The sequence below is a fragment of the Miniopterus natalensis genome, chromosome 15, assembly GCF_054644295.1.
Source record: "Miniopterus natalensis isolate mMinNat1 chromosome 15, mMinNat1.hap1, whole genome shotgun sequence".
Taxonomy (NCBI): Eukaryota; Metazoa; Chordata; class Mammalia; order Chiroptera; family Miniopteridae; genus Miniopterus; species Miniopterus natalensis.
The window spans coordinates 26,935,868-26,962,969 of record NC_142095.1 but is presented as its reverse complement, the minus strand read 5'-3'; the positions used below and the strand labels follow the sequence as shown (position 1 = coordinate 26,962,969).

Genomic DNA, 27,102 nt, shown 5'->3' with positions numbered 1-27,102 from the left:
AATATCAATCAGTTGCCTCCCACACGGCCTCTTGACTGGAGATGGAACCTGGCAACCTGGGTATGTGCCCTGACTGGGAATCTAACCCCCCACCTTTTGGGTGTACGGGATGATGGTCTAACCGAGCCATACCAGCTAGGGCAGGGCTGTCCTTTTCTTGAAAAGGCCTTTTTATTTTCTCATAATTAAGGTCTGTAGTCTTGGATTTTTCAGCCATTGGAGTGGCATCAAACTGGTGCACTTCCTTTTTAAGTTGTTTTCCCATATATTCTATGGTTGTCTTAATGTTATCTCCAGGTTAAATAATTCTGAGTCACAAGCCTCTAGTTAAGAGGGAAGATGAAAGGGAATTGATATATGATTGGGTATTAGTCAGCTTCTAGTTGCTCTGATAAAGCAGATTGCATATCTCTAATGTAGACCTTTCTTTTTCTGAATTAGTAGACATTTCTTTTTAGATGACTAAAGAGATTTGTTTGTTTGTTTTTGGTAAGCCTCACTTGAGGACATTTTCCCATTGATTTTTAGAGAGAGTGGAAGGGGTGAAAGGAGGTGGGAGGGGGGGAGAGAGAGAGAGAGAAAAAGAGAGAAACGTCGATGTGAGAGAGACACATAGATTGGTTGCCTCCAGCATGCACCCTCACTGGGTCCCTACCAGGGCCAGGGATCCACCCTGCAACCCAGGTTCGTGCCCTTGACTGGTAATCAAGCCTATGGGCATTGAGCACACTGGCCAGGGCTAAAGAGATTTTAATAAAAAGACATTTCTAAAAGGGGAGTGACATTGATTTAAAAAAATTTTACATACAGTAAAGTTCACTTTTTTCCTGTATAGCCCTGTGAATTTTGACACATGCATAGATTCTTATAACTACCATAACTAACTGTATACAGAACAATTCCAGCACCCCAAAGAATTCCCCTATCTTACCCCTTTGTAGTCACCTCCCCCCAATTCTTAATGCTTGGACTTCGTTGTTTTTTAAAGAGAAAATTTCTCACGTATAGAATATGTCAGAACTGGAATAAGTGGATAATTAATGAATCAACCTAATTGTTGGTTTTCTTTTAGAAATATAAATGAGAGAATTCCAATCTTCATAGTGGGTTTACATGGAATAAAATATTTAACCTTGCAGATGGAGGAATGTTTATAAAGGCTTTAAGTTAAAAATTATAACTTTTGGAACCTGTCAAGTGATGCAAGTCTCATGATGTCAGGTTATAATAGGGAGCATCTAACAAAGAAATTTGGGGGCTAAGTCTGTGATAAAATCATAATGGACCTCATCACATATCCTATTATCTCATCTCTCTTTAGTAAACCCAGAATTCCCATTTACTGCTATCACGGAGTAAAGTAGAGATTAATTTTGTAAAGGATTATGCAGTGAAGTTTCAGTTTTTCTCCCTGGTCTGTCTCGTCTCTAGCATTGCTACTTCTGCTAGTCTATCCATTTTATTCTAGCACTTAAGAGTTTTAGGTGTTCAACTTTCCTAGGAGTTGAGGGGGAGGTATGTTACCTGTATAAAGTGTATTGCAAGTATAGCTTTCCATTATCCTATTAACTTGGTTCCAGCCTAAAGCAGTAAATCTAGAAATTCCATCATTTCCTCAGAAAATTCACAAATCCTTCCCCTGAAAAAATCCTGGCTTCAGGATTTATCTTTCCCTACCTCTTCACCAAGCATGGATATTTACTTATTTCCTCAAATACTTAAAGCAGATCACCTGAGGTTATTATTAGTTGACCCTTTGGGAATATTTATTGCTGAAATAATGTTAATCTGGATAGTACTCTATATCCTGGTATTGCTAGAGCCAGGTCTGTAGCTCAGAATACTCTGGTTCGAACCCAGGAGAGACTGCTGCATTGCTGACCCTGTAGTTTGTCATCCTTCGTTGCTCCGGCCACTGGGGAGACCACCAAGCAAATGCTCATTTGCCTTCAGGGGAAATGTGATCCTGATTAGCCATGCCTTCAGGAGGATTACGTGGGTTAAAAGAAATCCTTGAGTAATTCAGAAGCTTTATTTAAACTGCAGTTTACCCACATTCCTGACTGTAGTTTTTTCTTTCATTTCTAATAACTTATTTATAATATTTACTAATTTCATATCTACTTTTACCATTTAGAAGTAATGTTAGTTGTGAAGTAGTGAAAAGATGGGAGGCGTCAAAGGAGTTAGATAATCATCAGGCATTGCCCCACATAATTTGGTGTTGACTGGGTGGTTTAACCACAGTGCTTACTAGACCTTGAAGACCTGAATTCCATGAATTCCTTACCTGCTGAGCCACTGGAAGAAATTTGAGGTGACCGTCAACCAAAGGTCATACTCCATTTTGAGACATTTGTACTTTACTAGCGTAAATGATTGAACTTTTGTGATTTAAATAATGAGATTTCAGATTGTCAGAGTTTTAAATTTAATGCACTTTGAACTTGTCTTTAATGGTTATTTAATTCAATATATTGACAGTTTTCATAGGAATGAACAGAAGACCTGCTTTTCGAAATAGAGATGCTCAGTTTTTGTAGCCAGGCCACTAACTACTACTTTCAAGTTACACGTAGTTACACAGTAATTAATTTCTATTAAATAGTTGAAATATGGTCATTTAAAATGGTTTGCTCTTGCTCGGGTGGGTGTAGCTTAGCGGTTGAGCAGCGACCTAGGATTCAGGAGATCGTGGTTTGATTCCCGATCAGGACACATGCCTGGGTTGTGGGTTTGATCCCCAGTGGGGGTGTGAAGCAGGCAGCTCATCAATGATGACTCTCTCATCATTGATATTTCTATCTCTCTCCCTCTCCCTTCCTCTCTCTCTGAACTCAATAAAGATATATTTTAAAAAAAAAAAAAAAGATTTGCTCTTGAACTCTTGATTTAGTGTAGGTCCTGTATTTGTGTTACATGCCACTGAGTATTTGTGTTACATGCCACATGCTATTCCTGGTGACTCTGAATGAGTGATTTCCACATCAGCATCCTTTCCTGTCCTCAGCAGCACTGCTCAGCTCCTGTAGACTCATGCCTATGACTTCTTTCATGGAGTCAACCCATCTTATATTTGGTCTTCCTTTTTTTCCTACTGCCTTCTGTTTTCCCCAGCATTATTTTCTTCTCATGATGTGCCTGAAGTGTGGGACAGCTTCAGTTTTGTCATTTTTGCCTCCAGTGATACATCGTTGGATACAAGTGGATCCTTAATTTGCTCTAGGATCCACTTGTATTTCCCCCTCCCCCCTGCCACTTATATTCTTTCTTGTATTCAGATACTTTAAAATCAGTGTTTTCCTCTAGCTTTATAAATCACTACAAATTTCTGCCATTATGTTATCCAAACAAAAATTGTAATTTGTGAGGTAAAACTTACCTTTGTAGTTGTATATTTTCAAAAGTTAGGTTTCGTATTTATCAGCTATATAGATGTCATTCCTCTTAATTAAGATTCATTATGGTTAACTTTTTGGCAGGATGTCCTGAGGAGAAATAATGAGAATTCTCTTAACATGCTTGTTTTTTGTACTGTGAGCATAAGAAAAAATTCATAGGAGTATGATGGTTGTTGGTTTGGACTAGGTTTGATCATTTGAAATTATTTCACTTTTGTCCTTTTGATGGCTGTGGAAATTTCACCTTTTCATTGGAAATCATTAATTGTTTTAAATCTTGATATACTTCACCCACCATTCTAGTGCTAATATTTTTCTTAACTAAGGGGCTTCTGGGTTTTAGGCCCTCATTCTTTCTACAAGGACTATATGTCTATGTTTATATAAATATTTTTTAGGAACTTTATAAGTCATACCGACCAGCAACAATTATTCAGTTATTTTTCCTTTTTTTTTTTTAAATCCTCACCAGAGGATATTTTTTCCATTGCTTTTCAGAGAGAGTGGAAGGGAGAAAGAGAGAGAAACAGCAATGTGAAAGACACACATTGATTGGTTGCCTCCTGCACACACCCTGACCTGGGCCGGATCAAGCCTGCAACCGAGGTATGTGCCCTTGATCGGAATCGAACCTGAGACCCTTCAGTCCTCGGGTGCGATGCTCTAACAACTGAGCCAGGCCAGCTAGGGCAGTTTTACCTTTAACTTATGAAGAATTCACCATTTTATCCTTGAGCCCCAGGGAGTTATTTTTTAATCAGTGATTTCTTTAATTCTGTGTATTGTTACCTGCTTCCTTTTATGTTCTTTTGTCATTTAAAGCTGTCACTATAGCCTATTAGGAAACTCATCTGTGTGGTTTACTATAGGTAACAATAGTTAACATAGTTACTTATGTGTCAGGTTATGCTAAGTGTTTTTTCTATATTACTTCATTTTATCTTTATAACAAACTTGTAATGAAGTTTTTAATGATACCGTCATTTTAGAGATGAGGAAACTGAAGCTTTTGGAGTTCAGTGTGCCAAGTGGCACACACCTTTTAATTGGGAGAGTCAGGTTTCAAACTCAGGTCTGTTTGACTCTAGAATTTATGCTTTTAATGATAGTCTAATGTAGTTTTTTATTTTTTGGGTCTTTCAGAGGGAGTTTGAAAGAGATTATATAAGCTTAAAGTGTTATTTTTTTATTATTATAGTAATCACTATTTTCATTTCAGTACCTGTGTATTTGGAAACAGGAAGCAATTTTCCAGTCATTTAACAATTAACTTTCTTTCTCTCACTACTCTCTCTCTCTTTTTTTTTTTTTAAATCAAATTGATTTCAGAGAAAGGAAAGGAGAGAGAGAAAGATACATCAGTGATGAGAGAGTGTCATTGATTGGCTGCCTCCTGCATGCCCCACCCTGGTGATCAAGCCTGAAACCTGGGCATGTGCCCTGACTAGGAATCGAACCGTGACCTCCTGATTCATAGGTTGACGCCCAACCACTGGGCCATGCCAGCCATGCTCTCTCATTACTCTTGAACCAAGTTTATATGACTGTAGTCCACTTTTATGGGTAAGAGTTAAGAGTTAAACAATGAATTAGTTTTTTGATGTAGTATGCCTTTGTTTCGAATATACAATAAGGTTTTTCTTTTGTCTTGGTTTTACAATTATAAAGACTATGGTTTTGTGGTTTGTCATATATGTGTAACTAACAAAAGTACACAATGTATGACCTAGTTAGATGTTCAAAAAGCTTGTGTAGATCATGTTTACAGTTTCCTTTCTTTTTTTTAGTAATGTTTAAAATTTTTACTGATTTTTTTTTTTTTTTAGAGAGAGAGGAAGGGAAAGAGAGAGAAATATTGATGTGAGAGAGAAACATCCATCGGCTGTCTCCTACATGCCCCCTACCAGGAATTGAGCCACAATGCATGCATGTGCTCTGACTGGGAATTGAACCAGCATCCTTTTGATGCATGGGACGACTCCCAACCGAGTGAGCCACATCGGCCAGGGCTCCAAAGTTTTCAAATAAGAAAACTCAAAATATTTTCTTTCTTTCTGTTCAGGTAATATGTTTGGGTAGTATATTGAAGCATGGCTAAGCTTGATCTTAAAGTATTGAGAATAGAAGAATTAGACATAAATTTACTTTTGACTAAATGAACCAGTAAACTGGTTATTGATCTTTATCTTAAAGAGTGAATAGAGAATCATTATACTATTTGGCCTTTTCTTTTTTCCACATTCACTTGAGAAAAGAATGTGAGCATTAACATTACATCAGCCATTAATAGGACTCAGACACACAGAAGGAGACGCATGGGACATACAGGTTTTTCTGCCTAAATGGAGCCCACTCCAGTGGTTATTTTGAGCTAATCACTAATTTTGGATTAATTTATATGCAGTGGTTTCTATAGAAGAGGCCTGTGTAGTTATAAAAGTAAAAATATTCATTACTTTTTCATTACTGGGCATGGAGACTTGAAGACACTGAAGTTATACATTTTGAAAATGAGCTATTTAATGAATTAAAGAAGTTTTGCACTTTGCTACATTTAGTTGTATGCTAAGGTTGGGATCTGATTTCAGTGAAGAAAAAAAGTTTTAAAGAACCCAATCCTTTTTGAAATCTTCATAAATTATTGACAGTAACAATAATGTTTGCTTTAAAATGTAATCTTAAAAAGTAGCATTTTGGGGGTAGATTTACATAGTGAAATACTTATAAGAAAAACTCAAATTCCCTGGTCGGTAGCTCTGTTGGTTAGAACATCGTCCAGATATACCAAGGTTGTGCGTTTGATCCTGGTTGGGGTACATACAGGAATCAGCCAATGAATGCATAAATAAGTGGAAAAACAAATCTCTCTCTCTCTCTCTCAAGTAAATAGATAAATAAATAACTTAAAAATATTTAAAAAGAAAAGCCCAAATTATTTTAAATGACACTGAAGTAACTTGAACCTGTCAGCTTGGTAAAGATAAAATATTTTAATACTTTTGAATAGGATTGGGGGGAAAATATTTTTATACATTGTTCCTGAAAGTACAAATTGGTACAACTTTTAAGAAGGGCAGTTTAGCAGTATCAAAGTTATGAATGCACTTACTCTTTTACCCATTAATCCTTTTTGTAGGAATTACCCTATAGTATACTTACACTTGCAAAATAATGCATGTACAAGTTTATTTGTTATTCATTCATTCAAAAGATTATGGTAATAGGCAGCCAGTTAAGGTTTTTAAAAATATTATTTATAGCAAAATTCTTGAAGTAACTTAAAAGTTCAGCAGTAGGAGATTGACTTTTAAAAAGTAGCACAACCATATGGTTGAATGCTCTGTAGCTATAAAACAGAATGAGGAAAGTTTTTATGTACTGATGTCACATAAATGGGTAAAGTTAAAAAAAAAAAAAGACATGGCCACAGCATGTGTAGAATTCTACCATTGCTTTTTTTTGAATCCTCACTTGAGGACATGCTTATTGATTTGAGAGAGAGAGGGAGGAAGGGAGGAAAGGAAAAAGAGAGGGGGAAGAGAGAGGAACAGAAACAGAAACATCAGTGTGAAAGAAACATTGATTGGCCACCCTTCCACACACACCCTGACTGGGGATCAAACCCACAACCCAGGTATGTGCCCTGACTGGGAATCAAATCTGCAGCTTTTTGTTGTATGGGACAACACCCCAACCAACTGAGCCACACTGATCTAGCGCTCTACCATTACTATTAGGGAAAAAAAAAGGCAGTATAATATATGTATTTGCTTGCTTTATAAGTGCAGTATTTCTGAAAGGATACTCCATAGACTGGCATACATTGGTTAGCTCTGGGAGGAGGAACCTGGGTTAACTGAAGTAATTGAGTGGTAGGGTGCTTTTGAATTCTGAATAATGTATTCAACACAAAAGGTGAATATAATAAATGCATGTAATTAAAAAGTAACAAAATTCAACTATTTTGAAGATTAAAAGATAACCTATAAGGTGCTACAAAATTAAACAAAATGGACACTAATTACACTGTTTAGTTTAAGTATTGTTAAAACTTTAAAAATTTGTATTTGTTCTGTCTTCTACACTGAGTAGTATTATACCTGTACTGCAGTTAATGCATAGGTGAATAAGATGGAGGTCTCTATTCATTTGCATTCATTTCGGATTTGAAAACAGCCCCTGGCTGGGTAGCTCATTTAGTTAGAGCATTGTCCTGACATGCCAAGGTTGTGTTTGATCCCTGGTTAGTGCACATACAAGAGTCAACCAGGGGGTGCATAAATGGGTGGAACAGCAAAAATCTATATTTCTCTCTTTCTCAAGTCCTTAAATAAAAATTTTAAAAAAGAGTCAACCAATGAATATGTAATTAAGTGGAACAACAAATTGATGTTTCTCTCTCTAAAAATCAATAAATAAAAAATTAAAAAATATACAGTTCAGTGTTTTTTTAATATATTCAGAGTTATGCAACCATACCAAAGTAAATTTTAGAAAATTTTTATTACCTTTTAGCTATTGTCCAGTTTCATCCTTGCCCCCAGCCCTAATCTATGTCTCTGTAGATTTACTTATTCTGGACATTTCATATAAATGGAATCATATAATATGCAGTTTTTTGTGACTGGCTTCTTTTACTTAACATAAAGTTTTCAAGGTTTATCCATATTGTGGCATGTATCAATACTTCCTTTTTATTGCCGAATACTTCTGTTTCCTTTTTCAATTCCATTGGTAAATGTATTCTGCTAAGTATAGGGCTGTTAATCAGGAGATTATCCTTGCCCTAGGTTTGCCTTCTGTATATCACCTGGTTAACATTTTGCTGCATATTTATTTATTTACTTATTTAAATAATAGCTTATTGATTTTTAGGGAGAGAGGAAGGGAGAAGAGAAATATTGATCAGTTGCCTCCTGCATGCGCCCCAAACCTGAAACCCAGGTATGTGCCCTGACTGGGAGTTGAACCTGCAACCTTTTGGTGTATGGGATGATGCTCCAACTAACTGAGCAAACTGAAATTTTGATTGAGGTAATTTTAGATTTTTGTGTAGTTGTATTAAATAATACAGAGAGATTCTTTGTACACTTGACTCGCTGCTCCCCAGTGGTAACCTTTTGTAAAATTAGTATAGTATCATAACCAGGATATTGACATTTATATAACCCACTAACATTATTCAGATTTCCCCAGTTTTCTTTGGACTTATATGTGTGTTTGTATTAAGTTCTATACAGTTTTTATCATTTCTGTAGATTTTTGTATGCACCACTCCAGTCAAGACACTGAACAGTTTCAACACCACAAGGACCCCTTGTGTTGCATGTTTATAACCACGCCTACCTCTAGCGCCCCCACCCCTTCCACCTTCCACTTCCCTCTGGTCTTTAACCCCTGGCAGCCACTAATTTGTCCTCCATTTTGCCTTTCAAATTTGTTACAGAAATGAAGTCATATAGTATATAATCTTTTGAGATTGCTTTTTTAAAAAAAAAATATGTCTACTTATTTCAGAGAGAGGAAGGGAGAGGGAGAGAGCGAGAGAGCGAGATAGAAACACCAATGATGAGAGAGTCATTGATTGGCTGCCTCCGGCACCCCTGCACAGAGATTGAGCTGGCAACCTGGGCATGTGCCCTGACCGGAATCGAACTGCGATCTCCTCGGTCATAGGTCAGTGCTCAACTGCTGAGCCACGCCAGCCAGGTGAGATTACTTTTTTTTCACTTGCCACCATTTCCCGAAGATTCATTCAAGTGTTGCATGTATTAATAGTTCGCTCCTTTTTATTGCTGAGTAGAATTCCACGAGATGGATGAACCACAGTTTAACTACTTACCTGTTGAAAGATGTGGATTGTTTTCAGTTTTTGGCCATTACAAATAAAGCAGGGTTGAACATTTGTTTTTTGTATGAACACAGGTTTTTGTGTGGACATAAGTTTTCGTTTCTTTGGGATAAATGCCCATGAGAGCAATTGCTGGATCATAGGGTAATTGCATGTTTAGTTGTATAAGAAACTGCCAACAGTCCCTTTTATAATACAAGGAGTAATAGAGAAGCCTTATATAAACAGATGCTAGCTGCAGTGTATAAATAAATCATAGCTGAGCTGCTGTTGTGGTGGAGTAAGATTGGAGTACCACCTGCTTGATCACCTCCCAGGGACTGTGACAGTCTTGTCTGCTCTCATCACCCAGGCTAAAATTGAGGGCCAGACAGGTGAAGTGACTTTAAATTAAAAAAATAAATAAAAATTTAGAAGTGACGTTAGACTTGTCACTGGCAAAGCTGATATTGGAACTCTGGTTTTTTAGTTCCTAGTTTCTTGTTGTTTTCTTAAATTAGAGTTATACTTTCATTTATATTGTTTGAATGGTTAAATAGTCCTCCAAGAGTATAAAAAACAGTAGTATTCTGCTGCTCCAGTCCCTTCCAAAGTAATTGTACTAGAGAACTTACTATTAGCTTATATATTATTTTTTACTAAATTATGCTCTTTATCCCTCCTTTATAATATAGTTAGGACTCTATATAACATATACATATATGTGGTTATTTAAAATTATGTTTAATTTGTCTTATCTACAGATTTTATTTCAGAATGGTAAAGGGGATGTTACAAAATATTTGTTATTTTAAAAAAGGGAACATTGGGTTTGACATTACTGAGAATGCCTAGGATAGGTGGGATGTGGTGGTATAGCACATGGGAATATTCTGGTGGGAGGAACCCTGGCATCTTGGAGAAAGTAAAAGGCCATAGATAGCTTGAGAGGAGAGAGTGAGGGTGAGAGGTGTAGGTTAAGAGATGTGTAGAATGAGTCCAAGAGGGAGGCTGGGGCCATGCAGGGCCTTGTAGGAAGAAGCTTGGAGAGTTGTTTGACTAGAACAAAAGCTGAGGAGTTGTGAGGTGTAGAGTGGCTTGATCAAGTGGAATTTATAGTTGAAATGGACTTTAAAGGTCATATAATTTAATAATCATTCCATTTTACGAATGAGAAAGTGGAAGTTAAGGGAACTTTCCCGAGGTTGAACAGTTAGGGGATGAGGTGGAGCTAGAAATCAATGGTGCTTGTTCATTGTTTACAGTTGGATTACCAGGCAAAGGGGTTAAATTTTAGATAGTTGGGAGCATTTCAGGTTTTGAGCAAGAGAATTCCAAGATGGAGATTGCTGGATGGCTGTGTGTACCCAGGAGGCTGTGGATAATGGGAAACCGCAAAGTCAGGGCCCCATGCATCAGGATTTGAATTGGGCCACCAGTTTACTAGAATCTTCATTTCATCTTCCTGAATTGACTTTTTACTTGGTTATGTAGACTTACGGTTGCCGGCAGAGATCAGTTCATGCTCTCCATAGCAAAGCTCTTCTCCAGCAACAAACTTTGATGACTGTACTTAAGTAATACTGAAAATAAGGAACTAGGGGCTCTGTGGTTTAGATCTTATTTAGAAGATTATTTTTAAAAGGAGTTTATGTGTACTTAATTCTCTGTAGTATTACTCATGGATTGGTCCTGAAGTGGTGCGTTATCTGCTCTCACAGGTGAGGTGGAGAAGCTCTCAAAACTCCCTGTTACCATTTGGGACTCACAGTGAGGGCAGTCGCATTGTTACTAGCAAGTAAATGATAGTCCCCAAGGAGACTTACCACCTTCTGGTTTTCAACTATTTTACTTAAATATATATTTACTTTTAATAGTTGGTACATGCATGTTATATAAAATATAAAATGTATACAGTGAAATGTAAATCTTCTACCTCTTTTCTCCCAACTACCCAATTCTCTCAGGAGATAATCACACTCTTTTAAGTTTTTTTGTGTGCTGTTCCTTAGGTAACCTATGCATTTATGAATAGCATATACACATAAAGTCCCACCCTCACATAGCATACTCATTGTTCTTTGTATCTTTGCTTATCATTTAACAATATATTTGATACTCTGTAGGTATAGAACTGCTTTATTCTTTTCCATGGTTCCTTAGTATTCCATTATGTCAATATAATTTTTCTCTATTTGTGTGTGAATAGATGTTTAAATTGTTTCTAATCTTTTGCTATAGTTTTGACTAGTTTTAAAATGGCCAGATTTGAGATCGACCTGTGCAAGGTATGTGTGGAGACAGAGAAAGAAAGATTGAGTTAAGAAGGAAAGATGAGTAAATCTAGAGAGGGCTAGAAGGAGAATGAAGGGAAAGAAAAAGTTAAGGAAAGAAGAATAAAGGATAGGAGTGAAACAAACCATGTCTTCTCAAGGCTGATACTGAAACCCAAGACTCAACCTTTCTTTTGCTGTCTTAGAACTGGACTGAATTCATAATAAGTAGGCATGCGATCTTGGGCAGGTTATCTCTTCTTTCTGTGCCTCCATTTCCTCATCTGTAAAATGGGGTAATTGGGATAATGACACCTCATCATGTGGTAATTCATATAGAGCTGTTAGTATAGCATCCATCCACATCCACTCACATTGAGAAAGCTTTCTGCTACTCTGGCCCCCCAAAATTAAGTTATTAATTTTTGCTTTTGCCCTTATTTAGCCTTTCTCAACTTGCGTACTCCTAGAAACCATCAAGGTTTATACTAAGAGCCCCACTTCTATATCCTGTTCCTTTGTCTTAGTGTTCACCCTATTCTTTTTAAATTTCCATATCTAATTATTTGCCTCTTTCTGAGTGTGGGGAACTATCTCTTGTAATGTCTTGTATAATTTAGTTTCACCCTGCAGCACCACTAAAATACTTGGCATAGTGCCTGGCACATAGTAGGCGCTTGATAATGTTTGAATTAAACTGGAGAAAGCCTTGAATGAGGAACATTGAACCTAGAGAAATGATAATCATTCCATCCTTTCCCTAGCCACACAGTTTTCATTCTCTGAGGATAACAATAATTAAAAATGCATTTTTTGAGTATTTATATAAATAAATGTATAAATAAGTACAGATACGTGTTTATATATCCCCTCTTCCTCCCTTCTTAAACATAAAACAATAGCATACTCTAAATATTGTTTTGCACATTGTAGTCACTCCAACAGTTCTAGGCATCATTAAATTATTTTTCTTATTTTGAAATAATTGTAGATTCACATGTGGTTGTAAGATAATACAGAAGAATCTTGGTTACCCTTTACTAATATTTCCCCAGTGGTAACATCTTGCATAACTATAGAATAATATCACAACCAGGAAATTGGTTTGTATAGTCCATCCACCTTATTCAAATTTCATCAGTTTTACATGCACTTACTATAGTTTGTATATTTAGTTCTGTGCAGTTTAATCACGTGTAGATTTGTGTGATCACCACCAGAGTGAAGATACAAGTTACATCACAAGAATCTCTCATGCTACATTTTTTGTTGTTAATCTCACCCGAGGATATTTTTTCCTTTGATATATTTTTTTTAGAGAGTGGAAGGGAGAGGGAGAGACAGAGAAAGAAACATTGATGTGAGAGAGACACATGGATTGGTTGCCTCTTGCACGTGCCCCTACCAGAGCCTGGGATCGAACCTGCAACCCAGGGATGTGCCCTTGACTGGTAATCCAACCTGTGACCCTTCGGTGTGTGGGCTAGTGCTCTAACCACTGAGCCACACCAGCTATGGCTGAGATTTTTTTTTTTTGCACTCAGCATAATTTTCTGAAGATTTATCCAAGTTGTTGCATATATCAGTAGACATTGTTTTGCATGGCCATAGTTATAGTTACCAAATTTAGGAAATTAACATTGATGCGATATTATTATCTGATGTAGTCCATATTCCAGTTTTACCAAGTGTACTAACAATATTTTTTACATCACCAGTACCACCCAGTCCACTGTCATATTATGCATATATGCTTGTCAGTTCCCTCTAATTTCCTTTAATCTGAAATAATTCCTTTACCTTTTTTTTTAAATAACTTTGATATAATTGGAAAGTAAAGATCAGTTTATGTTGTAAAATGTTCCTAAGTTTGGGTTTGTCTGTTCTTCATGAGTAGATCCAGGTTATGCACTCTTGGCAGAAACACCACAGAAGTGATGATATGTGTTCCTCAGCATACACAAGATGGCAGTTCATGCCATTATTGGTCATTTTAACTTTGATCACGTGATTAAAGTGATATTGGCTTGATTTCTCCATTTAAAGTTATTAATTTTTGCTTTTTTCATTAAAAAGCCTTTCTGTGGGAAGATACTTTGAGTCTAAGTAAAGATCCCATTCCTCATCAAACTTTCATCAATTTTAGCATACATTGAGTTTTTTGGTAGCTTAGTCAGTTGTTATGATGGTTGCAAAATGGCGTTAAACTTTTAAAGGACAGCAAAAAGGCAGAGCTGACTTCTATTTCATTATCCAGTTAACAAGTAGAAAAACAATTCTTTCAAATATATTAAAAATATAAAACCAAGCCTAAAAAGGCAAGGATTAAATTGTATAAAAAAGGGTAATAAATTTAGGCTCTCCCAAAAGTATATTTAAGAGAAAAATGTTGTAAGTCGTAATTGTCAAGAAGTTAAGGTTTGATTGTGAATTATAAAAAGATAAAAAAGCAAGTTTGAGAATCTGAAGGCAGAGGTAGTTTTAAAAAATTTTATAAGAACAGTTTTAGATTTACAGAAACATTACCAAGATAGTCCAGAGTTCCCATATGCTCTGTATGTAGTTTATATTAACATTAATATGGTATATTTGTTACATTTAGTGAATCAGTCTTGATAAATTATTAGTAAGTAAAGCTCATATTTTTTTCAGATTTCTTTAGTTTTTACCCAATGTCTTTTTTCCTGTTCTAGGATCCCATCCAGGATACCACATTGTAGTTAGTTGTCATGTTTCCTTAGAGTTCCTCTTAGCTTTTTCTTTTGAGATTTAAAAAAAAAAATTATTGATTGATTTTGAGAGAGAGAGAGAAACATCAATTTGTTTTTCCACTTATTTATGCATTCATTGGTTGTGCTCCGACTGCAGATATTGGGAAGACTCTCTTAACCAACTGAGATACCCGGCCAAGGGCAACCTCTTAGCTTTTTCTTAAAGTTCCTCTTAGCCTCTTAGTTTCTCAGATATTCTTTGTTTTTGAAGATCTTGACAGTTTTGAGGAATACTAATCAGGTATTTTGCATGATGCCTTTCAGTTGGATTTCTCAGTTGACTTTTAAAATACGTTTAGACTGGAGTTAATGGATTTTGGGAGGAAGACCATAGAGACAAAGTGCCATTTCATCACATCTTATCAAGGTACTTACTATCAATATGACTTAATCACTGTTGATGCTGATTGTGATCACCTGGCTGAGGTAGTATTTACCAGGTTTCTCCATGATAAAGTTACTGCCCCTCCCTCCTTTTCTTGTTACACTCTTTGAAAGGAAGACACTTTGTGCACTCCACACTTAAGGAGTGGGAAGTTATGTTCCTTCTCCTTGAGGGAGAGTATTTGCATAAATTACTTGTAATTCCTCTGCATGGGGGATTTGTCTTCTTCCCTACCCTCTATTTATCTATTTATTTGTTCATTTGTTTACATTAGTATAGACTCTTGGATATTTATTTTATACTTGAGATTATAATCCAATACTACTTTCTTAATTTTATTTAAAATGTTCCAGTTTTGGCCATTGGGAACTTTTTCAGGTGGCTCCTGTGTCCTTTTGACGAATCCCCATCATTATGAGTTTGTTTTTCCTTTCCCCTTTTTTTCTTTTTTTTAGCACTTTCTTACTTTTTTGTATGACAAGATATTCAGGGTTTACCTTGTTTCCTTCCTCAGTCCTAGGATCAGTAATTTCTTCAAGGAGCCCTGGTTCCTTTTATTGGAGGATGGTCTAAGGAACTAAGATGTAGGCATTAGGCATGCTCATTACTCCTGGGATATTACTGCTTCTAGGTGTTTTTGTCTGAAGAAGCAAGGAAATATGGAAGTATATTAACCTGTGAATATAAATATGTCTATAAATATTTCTGTGTATAACCATTTCTGTCTTTGTTAAGCTAAATATGAGTTTATACTGGTATTTTCAACTCTAATCCATTTTAGCCTCTTGTTGCTTAACTGTCCTGCTTCAATGGTGATAAAACTGGATTTTGATTTTCTTAACATTGTCTTTCACAGAGCAGAAGTTTTGGAATAATTTTTTTTTTTTTTTTTTTTAAGAGCAGGTTTATTAAAGCTGGAGACAGTGAAACATGGAAGGGCCTAGGATAGAAGAAGCAATAGGAGAGGGACTAGGTGGGGAAATGAGCCTAGGCTGCTTTGGCTCACTAAGAAATCAGAGAAAAGGGGGCCTTGGGAACAGGGTCAGGGGGTTACCCTAGGATGAGCTCCTGCTGCCCTTTGTTCCCTGGTTGCAAGTCTTGTGGGGTCCCTTAGAGTTTAGTAGATGCAGGCCTGTGGGGGATGAAGACAGGGGAAGGTAAAGGCACTGGTGCACTCCTGTACTCCTGGGAGGGAGAACACATCAGAAGTTTTGAATTGTAATAAAGTCCAACTTACCCTTGTCTCCCTATGGATCGTGCTTTTAGTGTTGTCTAAAAACTCATAGCCAAACCCAAGGTCACCTAGATTTTCTTGTTGAAGTTTTATGGTTTTGCATTGTACATCAGAAATAGCTTTTTGAGCTTTTGACTCAGAGAATTTTGATTGTTTCAGTAATATATTTGGCTATTTTTCCCTTTTTAACTTCTTAGATGTGACATAGATGCCAGTTATAAGTTTCATAGTTAGAAAAAGAAATGGTGAAATGAAGTTTTAGAACTTGAGGGGTGAATAAAAACTTCTAATAATGTCAGAATTGAAATACCATATGTCATATGGAGAAAATAAATCCATCTTTTTCCAGTCCTTAATCTGATTGAGGGTACAAGACATATGTAATAAAATAATCAGCAGTATAAAACAATGTACAGTATAATGCTTACTTGTGTTTTAAAAAACACACCCTAAAATTGCAAGGAGACCAAGTTCAGCGTCAGCTGGACCAGTAAGGCAGACTTGAATTAGGTTTTGAGGACTTGGTGATAAAACTTTCTCATTCGAGGGATGGAACAAAATCTAGGTGTAGGCCCGGCTGGCGTGGCTCAGAGGTTGAGCATCGACCTATGATCCAGGAGATCACAGTTCGATTCCCAGTCAGGGCACATGCCTGAGTTGGAGGCTTGATCCCCGGTGGGGGGGCGTGCAGGAGGTAGCCGATCAGTGACTCATCATTGATATTTCTCTCGATCTCTCCCTCTTCCTTCCTCTCTCTGAAATCATTAAAGACATGGTTTTGTGTGTGTGTGTTTAAATCTAGATGTAGGAAGTAAGGGAGCTACTGGGGAGAGACAAATGGAAGTAATCTTGAATGATAAGGGGAGAAGAGAAGAAGAATGGGGGGAAAGGAAGGAAGGACAAGTGAGGTGTGTATTTTTGGAATCAGAGGTAAAAGATCCAGGAGGGGATTGAAAGGGGATTGGTAGGAGGGGATTGAAAGTGCTAGTAGTTGAGGTAAGTACAGGAATTAGATGCCTCAAGATGCTGGATTTAGCTCTTATTTTTTAATTATTGTTTTTAGATCAGGTAACAGGTAATACTATGCCATGATTCAAAGTTCAAGAGGAAACAAAGATCATATAGTGAAAAGTCTCCTTTCTACCTTTCTCTCAGATATCCAATTTTCATGAGGCAAGCAATGGTTTCAAATGCATTTTTTTTTTTTAAATTATTGATTGATTTGAGAGAGAGAGAGAAAGATTGATTTTTGTTCCACTTATTTATGCATTCATTGGTTGATACTTGTATGAGCCCTTACTGGGAATTGAACACACAACTTTGGTGTATTAAAGCATAACCAACCGAGCTATCCAGCCAGGGCTCAAATGAATTTTTTCCTGAGTGCTTATATTAAGCAAACACATATGTATTTATATATCCCCCCCTTTTTTTTTTACAAAAATGATAGCATATTCTAAACATTGTTCTGCATGTTGCAGCTTTGTGTGTGTGTGTGTGGCCTTTCCACAATTTTAAAGACTTTTAAAAATAATAACTGCAGATCATTACATTATGTGGATGTACCTAACCAGTCCCCTATTGAAGGACTTTTATTTTACAGTCTTTTGCCATTATAAGTACTCCTGCACTGTAAAAATAAGGTTTAGATTTTACTTTGAAACATTTGGTTCAGATTCTGTATGATCCAAAGTATGGATTATGACCAGTGAAAGAAACAATGAAGGCAAATTGACATACTGCAATAAATGGCTCACATTCAGAATAGTGGTTAACACATCTGTATGTATGCATATAATTTATGTATTTGAGGGCAGTTCCACAAAGAACTGTAGGAGCTGTGGAATGCTTGCACATAGTATAAAGTTTAAAAGTACAGAAGTTTATTGTAAAGAGTAAGCATTTAGTTGTCTGCCTACAGATGCCTGCAACATCCCAGTTTCTTGTGTTTTGATGATCATGTTCAACATTCAGCCATGTGCAGTTATCACTCCTTGCCAGTCGACTTGTTTTCCAGGGTGATCCCACATATCTCCCATCTTTTCCTATTCCCCTAATGTGAGCTTATTTTTTCTCCTGGCCATTCTAGCACTTTACCTCCTGTTGGTCTCTTTTCAAGTTTAACTTAGTCCAGAGTAATTCTAAATAAACAGGCTTCAGGTTCCCTGGAATTCAGGGCCTTCTTTGTTCAGTCCCTGGGACTCCTCTCTGGCGAGCATGTTTAGTTATGTGGCTGAATGATTTTAATAGTGATGGTCCTCTTTACTGTTTCTTTTCAAGTCTGAAAAATCATTGAAGATTTTATAAACCACTGATGTGTTTATAATTGTGTGTCAACATACATTTCTCTTAATCCACACAGAAACTGTTGCTCTGCTGACCTAGCTGGATTGACTCAGTGGTTAGAGTTGGCCTGCAGATTGAAATGTCTCAGGTTCGATTCCAGTCAAGGACCTCGTACTTCGGTTGTAAGGCTCAGTTGTAGGCTTGATCCCTGGCCCCAGTTGGGGGATGTGCAGGAAGCAACCAATCAGTGTCTCTCTCTCACATTGATGCACCTCCCCCCCATTCTCTCTGAAAAGCAATAAAAAAAATATCCTTGGGTGAGGATTAAAAAAAACAACAACTATTGCTCTGCTGATCTAATGAATGAAATCCTGATTCTTTTTGTAAGGGGAAGAATCCTTTAAAAATGGGAAGTGGACTTCTTAATGTTGATTTTTATACTTACTGGGTTTTAAAAAGGCTGCTTACACTCTGCCTAGGAAAGAAATTGCAGAAATTAAGAATTCTTAAGGAGTTGTGTGTCTTGCATTAAATGACTAGATATTAGCTTATTTTGTAGAGATATTCTTAACAGTTGGTGAGAATATCAAATGAGAATAATAAACATAATCTAAAGGTCATAGAAGACTTTTTGAATAGGTAACATGAGAAATAAAATTGAGAATATAGTGAGATTTTAATGGGTAATAGTTTCCCCTTCACAAGAAAAGCCTATTTTCTAAACCAAGGGCTGGGAACCTTTTTTCTGCCAAGGGCCACTTGGATATTTATAACATCATTTGAAAGCCATACAAAATTATCAATTTAAAAATTAGCTATGAAAAAAGCTCCTAGATTTATTGAATTTCGAGTCCCGCCTGCCGTTGCCGTGGCAAGGCCAGACCAAATGATTTCAAGGGCTGGATGTTCCCCACCCCCCTGTTTAAACCATGACATGGTTCTATGAACCTTGTTCTAAGGGCATTGCAAACTGAATGTCTTTGTATGGTGCTGTATTTACAAGTTGTGCTGCCAATGAAAAATATGTTGTGATTTTAACAACTAAAAGTTTAAGGAATCCTTTATAAAACATAATAGGAGCTAGGAAATTATTTTAATAACTATTATTTTCTAAAGTATTAATATGGATTTTTTTCTATAAGAGGTCAAGTAATTTGTCAGGTTACTTCTGTCTCTATTTCCTTATTTAGAAAATCTGTTAAAAGTATTAACCTATTTGTTGTAAGTTATCTTATGGTAATTAAGTGCTCTGCCAAAATGTGAAATACTGATGCATGACTCTAAATTCAGATCTTTGGAATGTCAGATTTGTTCTGCCATGGGGTTGGGGCTTTCCTGGGCAACATAGACTTCCTGAAAATCATGTTAGAGAGCTCTCCTGCATTTTAGAGTTTCATTTTACAATTGAGAGTGGAGACCTAGGGAAGGTGTCCATCAGCACTAGGGTGTGCAGTCTGTAGTGACCCTTGAACCCCAGGCTCCTTTAGCTCTGCATTCAATTTCCCCTTCACTCCTGAGAATTGTTGCAAGAAGTTTTCTCATCCTCTTGGTCAGTGTGCCATTCCACTCTAACCCATCCCAGACCTTACTACAAAAGGATCTTTTTCCTTGGCATGCACACCTCTTCAGATAACCTTTTAATGAACAAACCTAGACAGATTGGTTGAGCTTCAAGGTACTAGACTAGGTATAAGTGAGAGAGACAAATATGTGTCCTATTTTCAATAATGTTATGATGTTGGTGTTTAATTGGATTGGGAGGATGATGTTCATTCATAGAAATAAAAGGAGGTATTGATTTGAAAAACAAGGCGAATAAAGGCAGGACATTTAAAAAAAATACTCTAGTGTGATTGACAAAATTTGAAGAAATTCATAAGCTGAGAATACCCGTTTGATTCTAGTTATCAGTCACTGGCACTGTCCCTACCTTGACACCAACACTCCCTCTTCCCAACCCTGCCATTTTTTCAGACAGTAGTGTAATTGTCTTGTTGCAGAGGTGGATACTTTTATTTAGTCAGAAGACTGGAGCTGTGGGTGTTTGTTTACAGTCTAAGATGTTTTTTAGGATCTGCTTTCCTTGTTCCCTCAGGGCTGAATTTTGAAAAGGTCTAATCTAGTGTGGTTAAGCCAGGTCTGAATGTATCCTTTATTCTACTGTTGGCATTGCTTTCAGTTTATCATAAGATTTTCTTTTATACATTTGTATTAGCTAAAGAATCGGCCATGGGAAAATCTGGTTCATTCACATATACCTTTCTGTTAATTAGGGTGTGTGAACATTTACCTGTATTTTTACCATTTTATTCATGGAACGTTTATTGAGAGGATATATGCTATATGCTTTGTGAGGCACTGGGATGCAAAGCTGAAGAAGGCTCATGGCTCTAAGCAACTTTGAAACAAACAGATAATTCAGATACTACTGTGTGAAGTACAAATGACCGAGCTGCTCTATCCAGAGTATTATGGGAGCACAGAACCGAGCAGTGGTTCTCAAAGTATGGTCTGGGGGTGGTTTCTGGAGGTCCCTGAGTTATTTCTCAGAGATCTGCAAGGTCAAAACTATTTTCATAACGTAAGACATTATTTGCTTAAAAATGTATGATGGAGTTATTATTTTATTTTTAAAAATTTATCTTTATTGTTGAAAGTATTATAGATATCCCCCCCTTTTTTCCTCCGTTGATCCCCCCTGCATCCCCCACCGCTCCCCAGGCCTTCACCACGTTATTTTCTGTGTCCATGGGTTATGCATATATGCATATAAGTTTTTTGATTAGTCTCTCACCACCTACTCCCCCACCCCCGCCTTCCCACTGAAATTCATCAGTCTGTTCCAGCTTCTATGTCTCTGGATCTGTTTTGTTCCTTGGTCTATTTTGTTTATTAGATTCCACATATGAGTGAGATCATGTAAAACTGAATCAGAAGAATCAGAAAACCTGAATAGGCAACTAACAACCGATGAAATCGAAGCAGCAATAAAAATACTCCCAGCAGCTCTCTTTCTGTGCCTAGCGCAGCCATGGCTTGTGGTCCCAAGAAGCATCTGAAGCATGTAGCAGCTCCATATAACGGTCCCCACAAGTTGAGTGAATGTATTCCTCTCATCATTTTCTTAAGGAACAGACTTAAGTATGCTCTAACAGGAGATGAAGTAAAGAAGATCTGCATGCAGTGGTTATTAAGATCTATGGCAAGGTCCAAACTGATATAACATATCCAGCATTAAGACTGGAGAGAATTTCCTTCTGATCTCTGACACCAAGGGTCTCTTTGCTGTTCATCGTATTACACCTGAGGAGGCCAAGTACATGTTGTGCAAAGTGAGGAAGATCTTTGTGGACATAAAAGGAATCCCTTATCTGGTAACCCGTAATGCTCGCACCATTCACTACCCTGATCCCCTCATCAAGGTAAACGACACCATTCACATTGATTTGGAGACTGGCAAAATTACTGAGTTCATCAAGTTTGACATTGGTAATCCGTGTATGGTGACCAGAGATGCTAACCTGGGAAGACTTGACGTGATAACCAACAGAGAGAGGCACCCTGGTTCTTTTGACATAATTCATGTGAAAGATGCCAATGGCAACAGCTTTGCGACCTGGCTTTCCAACATTTTTGTAATTGGTAAAGGCAAAAAACCATGGATTTCCCTTCCCGGTGGAAAGGGTGTCTGCCTCACTATTGCTGAAGAGACAACAGACCGGTAGCCAAACAGAGCAGCGGGTAAAATAAGCTCTAGGTGACATGATTGGAAAAGTCTTTGTACTTAATTAAAGATAATACAGCATGAAAAAACAAACAAACAAAAAACTCCCAGCAAACAAAAGCCCTGGTTCGGATGGCCTCACAGGGGAGCTTTCTCATTCTTTAAGTTGTAGGGTTAGATCATTTACTAAAAACTTCTCTTGCTTTTTGAGGTAGGCCTGTAGTGCTATGAACTTCCCTCTTAGGACTGCTTTTGCTGTGTCTCATAGACTTTGGGTTGTTGTGTGTTCATTTTCATTTGTTTCCAGGAAGTTTTTGATTTCTTTCTTGATCTTATTGATAACCCATTCATTGTATTAGTAAAACATGCATCAAATAAGCCATATATATAAACACTTACAAGTCAAAAATAAAAATTTAAATAATCCATCTTAAAAATTGGCAACATGTTTAAATAAAACGTTTTCCAAGGAAGACATACAAATGGCTAGTAAGCATATGATCAGTTGCTAGCATCATTAATCATTAGGGATATGCAAATCAAAATCATAATGAGCTACCACTTCATACCACTAGAATGGCTATAACCAAAAGGTGGACAGTAAGAAGTGTTGTGGAGTTGGAACCCTCATATATTGCTAGATTGTACAATAGCATTTCCACTTTGAAAAAGCAGCTTATCAGTTTTTCAGGTTAAACATAGAGTTATCATATGACCCAGACAGAATTCCACTCCTGGGTATATACCCAAGAGAACTGAAACACATGGCCGTACAAAAAAAACTGTACATGGATGTTTGAAGCAGCATTATTTATAATAACCAAAAAGTGGGAACAGCACAAATGTCCATTAGCTGGTGAATGGATGAATAAAACTCAGTTTATCCATTCAGTGGAATAGTATTCAGCCTTAAAAATAGATGCAGTTCTTGTACATGCTACCACAGGCAAGGGTGAACCTTGAAAATATGCTAAGTGAAAGAGGCTAGTCATAAAAGATGGTGTATTATATGATTCCATTTATATAAAATGTCCAGAATAAGTAATTCCATGGAGAATTATTTGAAATAATTTTAGACTTATAGGAAAGTTTAAAAAAAGTTAAAGTTGTGTGGATTAAAAGCTATCCTCAAGACTTTCCATTTTTGCAGTGAAAAACATGTAAAAAATAAAAGAGAATTTTAAGTACTAATAAGTATTATGAAGGTGATAAAGTGATAGACATTGTTAATCTAAGAACTTCCAAGCCTGTAGAAAATTTTTATAAAAATTAATTTGAGCCAGACAGGATACTCCTGGAAGCAAGCAAGATCTCAACAGGCTGAGAAAACTGCTGCTTAGAATGAGTTTGCAGCTTCTTTTACACATTTGGAATTAGGGAAGGAGGGAAGATTACATGAAGGTAGGAGAAAGCACAAGGTGGAGATTGAATTACAGTATAGTTAACAAGAATATGTGTTCTCCCTCTTTTTTTGATCGGTTTCCTCCCACACGCACCCTGACCTGGGGCTGTGGATTGAGCCTGCAAATGAGGTACATGCTTTTGGCCAGACCAGGGACCCTTCAGTCTTCTGGCTGAGGCTCTAACCACAGAGGAAAACCCGCCAGGGCTAGAAATGTGCCCCTGAGGGTGGCTTCTAAGGGGTCTGAAAAGAGGCATTTTGAAAGTGTGTTAACCTAGATGCATAGAAACAATGGATAGGACTTGCTTAAAGCAAAGATAAACCTTTTACTAAAGTTATATGCCTGGGGCGTGACTATCCACCATAACCTGCTCAGTTAGGAATTTGTGATTAGATCACTCTGTGAGGTTACTTCCTGTAGAAACCCTTTTTGTCCATAAGAATGGCCCTGGTGATACACAGAAACCCTCTTAAAAGAGGTAACTTTTGAGTTGAGACATGAATGTTAGAAGGTGGCCGATGACCTGGGGCAGAACATTCCAAGCTAAAAGAACACAAGTACAAAAGCCCTAAGGTAGGGACAATGTATGTGTGGAAGGGACAGCAAAACCAGTATGGCTAGAGAGTAGTGAATGATGAAGAGAGTGGAAGATGAGATCAAAGGTAGACAGATACCAAATCATATAGGTAGGGTCTTTGTAGGTCATAGTTGCAAATCAGGTAGGGTTACAATGGAAACCTTTTGGAAGATTTTAAGCAAGGAATTGGAGTGATCTGATTTTTGCTGTACAAGGCACAGTCTTGTTGCTCTGGCACAGATGAATTGTAGAGCCTAGAGTAGAGGCAGTGAGCCCTTCTTGGTAGGTATCTTTTTTCTCAGGGTCCACAGAACAAATAACTGAACTCTAGACAGTATATTGTTTTTCATATTGGATTGATTTAGGAATCTCATAACTTTTATGTGAATTTAGGATTAAGCTTTTTAATATATTAAGGATGAGAGTTTATCTCTCTGGTAAAGGTAGTTATAAATATGGCTTGAATGAACATTGTGATTTTGGATTACAATCTGAGATAACAGTATGAATTCTTAAAAAAACCTACCTTTAAAAAAAAAATCCTTAGCAAGGATATTTTTTTCCATTGGTTTTTGGAGAGAGTAGAAGGAAGAGAGAGAGAGAGAGAAGCATCTTTGTGAGAGAGACACATCGAGTGGTTGCCTCCTGTGCACGCCCCCCAACCGGGCCAGGTATTGAGCCTGCACTGGAGGTACGTGCCCTTGGGCCTGAATCGACCCCTGGACCCTTCAGTCCAGGGGCTAACGCTCTAAGCACTGAGCAAAGCTGGCTAGGGCTAAAAAAATTTTTGATTCATTGGTTTTTAGAGAGAGAGAGGAAGTAGGGAGAGAGAGAAACACATCAATTTATTGTTCCACTTATTTACGAATTCGTCAGTTGATTCTTGTTTGTGCCCTGATGGAGGATCCATGCGACAACCTTGACCTATAGGGACGACGCTCTAACCAACTGAGCTACCTGATCAGGGCTCAGTGTGAATTCTTGGTCTGTTTAGATAGATAGAAATAACCATAGATGTGTGTATGCATGGGTCAGTATACATTAGTGTATTTCCTAATTCTATCGTTTCTTATTCTCTGACAGAAAATAAAAAAGCTACTGAATTCCTGGATTTTGAGAACAGTATTTGGAGGACAGGCTCATGGTTAGCTAGGATGTATTTAAGAGGCACCCTTAAAGTTTGCTTTTCTCCTTGTACCAGTTTTTACCAGTATCTGATAAAATTTGAATACTCATCCTGAATTATAAATCCCTGCCATACAGTTCTTGGGTGTATTTGAATAGTTGATTATTCTGTTCTCTGCTTTCTCTTCCTCAGGCCATTGTGACAGCCCATATGGCAAAGCCCATATAAGTTAATGTTCGAGACACTGTGGAAAAATCCCTGGCCCCTATATAGCCTTGTCTGTCATCTTATAAGATGCTACATATCTTTATTTTTTATCATTATATCTCAGTTTCTTTAAAACAGAAAAAATGAACAAAAGGTCTTAAAAGTTTAGCCCTCTAACATCAGTTTTTTTCCTTTATTATCTCTTAATAGACATACATACTTTTTACATAGTTTTATGCAGTATTCTGAAGTAATTGAGATATGTTCTTAATATTTTGAGTTGTTTTGTATGAAAATTTTACATCTAAGATATTTATTAACATATTTCATTAAGGAAAAGTGTTATTGAGGTGCTGTTTCCTTCAAAACAGAGGCTGAATAAAGTAAAATGCCTTTCAGAATAAGCAGAACATTAAGTGGGATTTCTGCCACACTTAACAATTTGTTTACAAGTGTAGTTTCTTAAATTCATTTAGTGAGCATTTTTGATAACCTACCACAGGCAAAGGCAAGTGGCTGGTTACCCAGATTATAAATATGAATGTGATTTTCTTCTTATCCTGAGGGATACACAGCCAAGTATAGAGACAAGCAAACTCATATTTGTGATGCACTGTAATAAGTGAGATACATACAGGCCACAGAAGGATCCCATGGGAGTGAGCCTTGGGGGGTCAGGAAGCGCTCTAGAGAAAATGTCATCTGAAGTGGTGCAGGTGTATAGCAGTTGGCTGGATGGACAGGGTGCTGGAATGAGCAACACTGGCACAGGCACCAGAGGTTTGGACCTCATGTGCTCATACTTAATCTTGGTGTTACCTGAATTTAGTCAAATAATGCTTTGCATTTTAGGTAAATGAAAGATGGATGATATAATTTACTATGGAGGACAGTTCAGGATAGGGGCTCATTGTTTCAGTTTAAGGAGGAGACATTATTGGTCCAAACTCTGGATGTCTCCCTTTTACAAGTTTTCTTATTTATTGGACCATTACTTAGTTATTAGGGTGAATTGCTGGTGAGTAGAAAAGATTAACCCCTGGACTTACAGGTGAGAGTGAGAGAACCCTGAAGTGAGGCCTTTGTTCAGAACAGACAGGAGGCTTTGTGTAACTAGGGGAGAAGAGGTTCACCCTGGCCTTCAGAGAAGCAAAGTGGACTTAAGGAGTAAATATCCTTTCTCAAGGAGATTAGCATTAGAGATCTTGGGCTGATGATTTAGACACATGGACAGTATCACACTGCAAACCTTAGCGAGATGGGCAATGCTGGGTTCTCAGTTACAGAGATGGTAAAATAATAGTTCGTGTCATCGTGTGTGTATATTGATAGTATTTGGGTCCTATTTTTGCCTGTTAATAGATTCCTGTGGGGTTAAAAACTTTTAAGTGTAAAAAGGAACAATGGAAATTCTCCCACCCTTGTCCTCAGCCAGGCTGTTCCTTTTCACCCCATTTCTCCAACCTCCCCTCTCCCCAATCTGTATTAGTCTCTTATTTATTCTTCTAGAGTTTATATAAATAAAGGCAACACAAATGCAGATTCTTATTTCTTTCTAGCTAAACCCTAAAAACCCACCGACTCCAGCCCTGGCCTGTGTGGCTTGGTTGGTTGGGTGTCATCCTATGCACTGAAAGGTTGCTGGTTTGATTCCTGGTCAGGGCACAAGCCCAGGTTGTAGGCTTCGATCCCTGGTGTGGGGTATGCAGGAGGCAGCCAGTCCATGTTTCTCTCTCCCTCTCCCTTCCTCTCTCTCTAAAAATCAATAAAAAATTCTTAAAATAAATAAAAACCCACTGACTCCAAAGGTGGCATATTATTATACCTATTGTTTTGCAAATTGGTCTTCCCACCCTCTCCTTTGCACATTGTGTTTTTTACTTAA

The 27,102-nt window shown here is 37.3% G+C and overlaps 1 protein-coding gene and 1 pseudogene across 4 annotated transcripts in view; both read left to right on the top strand.

Annotated features, from left to right (window-relative positions):
* Positions 1-27,102, top strand: part of PIK3CB (phosphatidylinositol-4,5-bisphosphate 3-kinase catalytic subunit beta) — a 144,730-nt gene that overhangs the window by 4,286 nt on the left and 113,342 nt on the right. The window lies entirely within an intron of this gene.
* Positions 21,212-21,905, top strand: LOC107532607 (small ribosomal subunit protein eS4, X isoform-like; annotated as a pseudogene).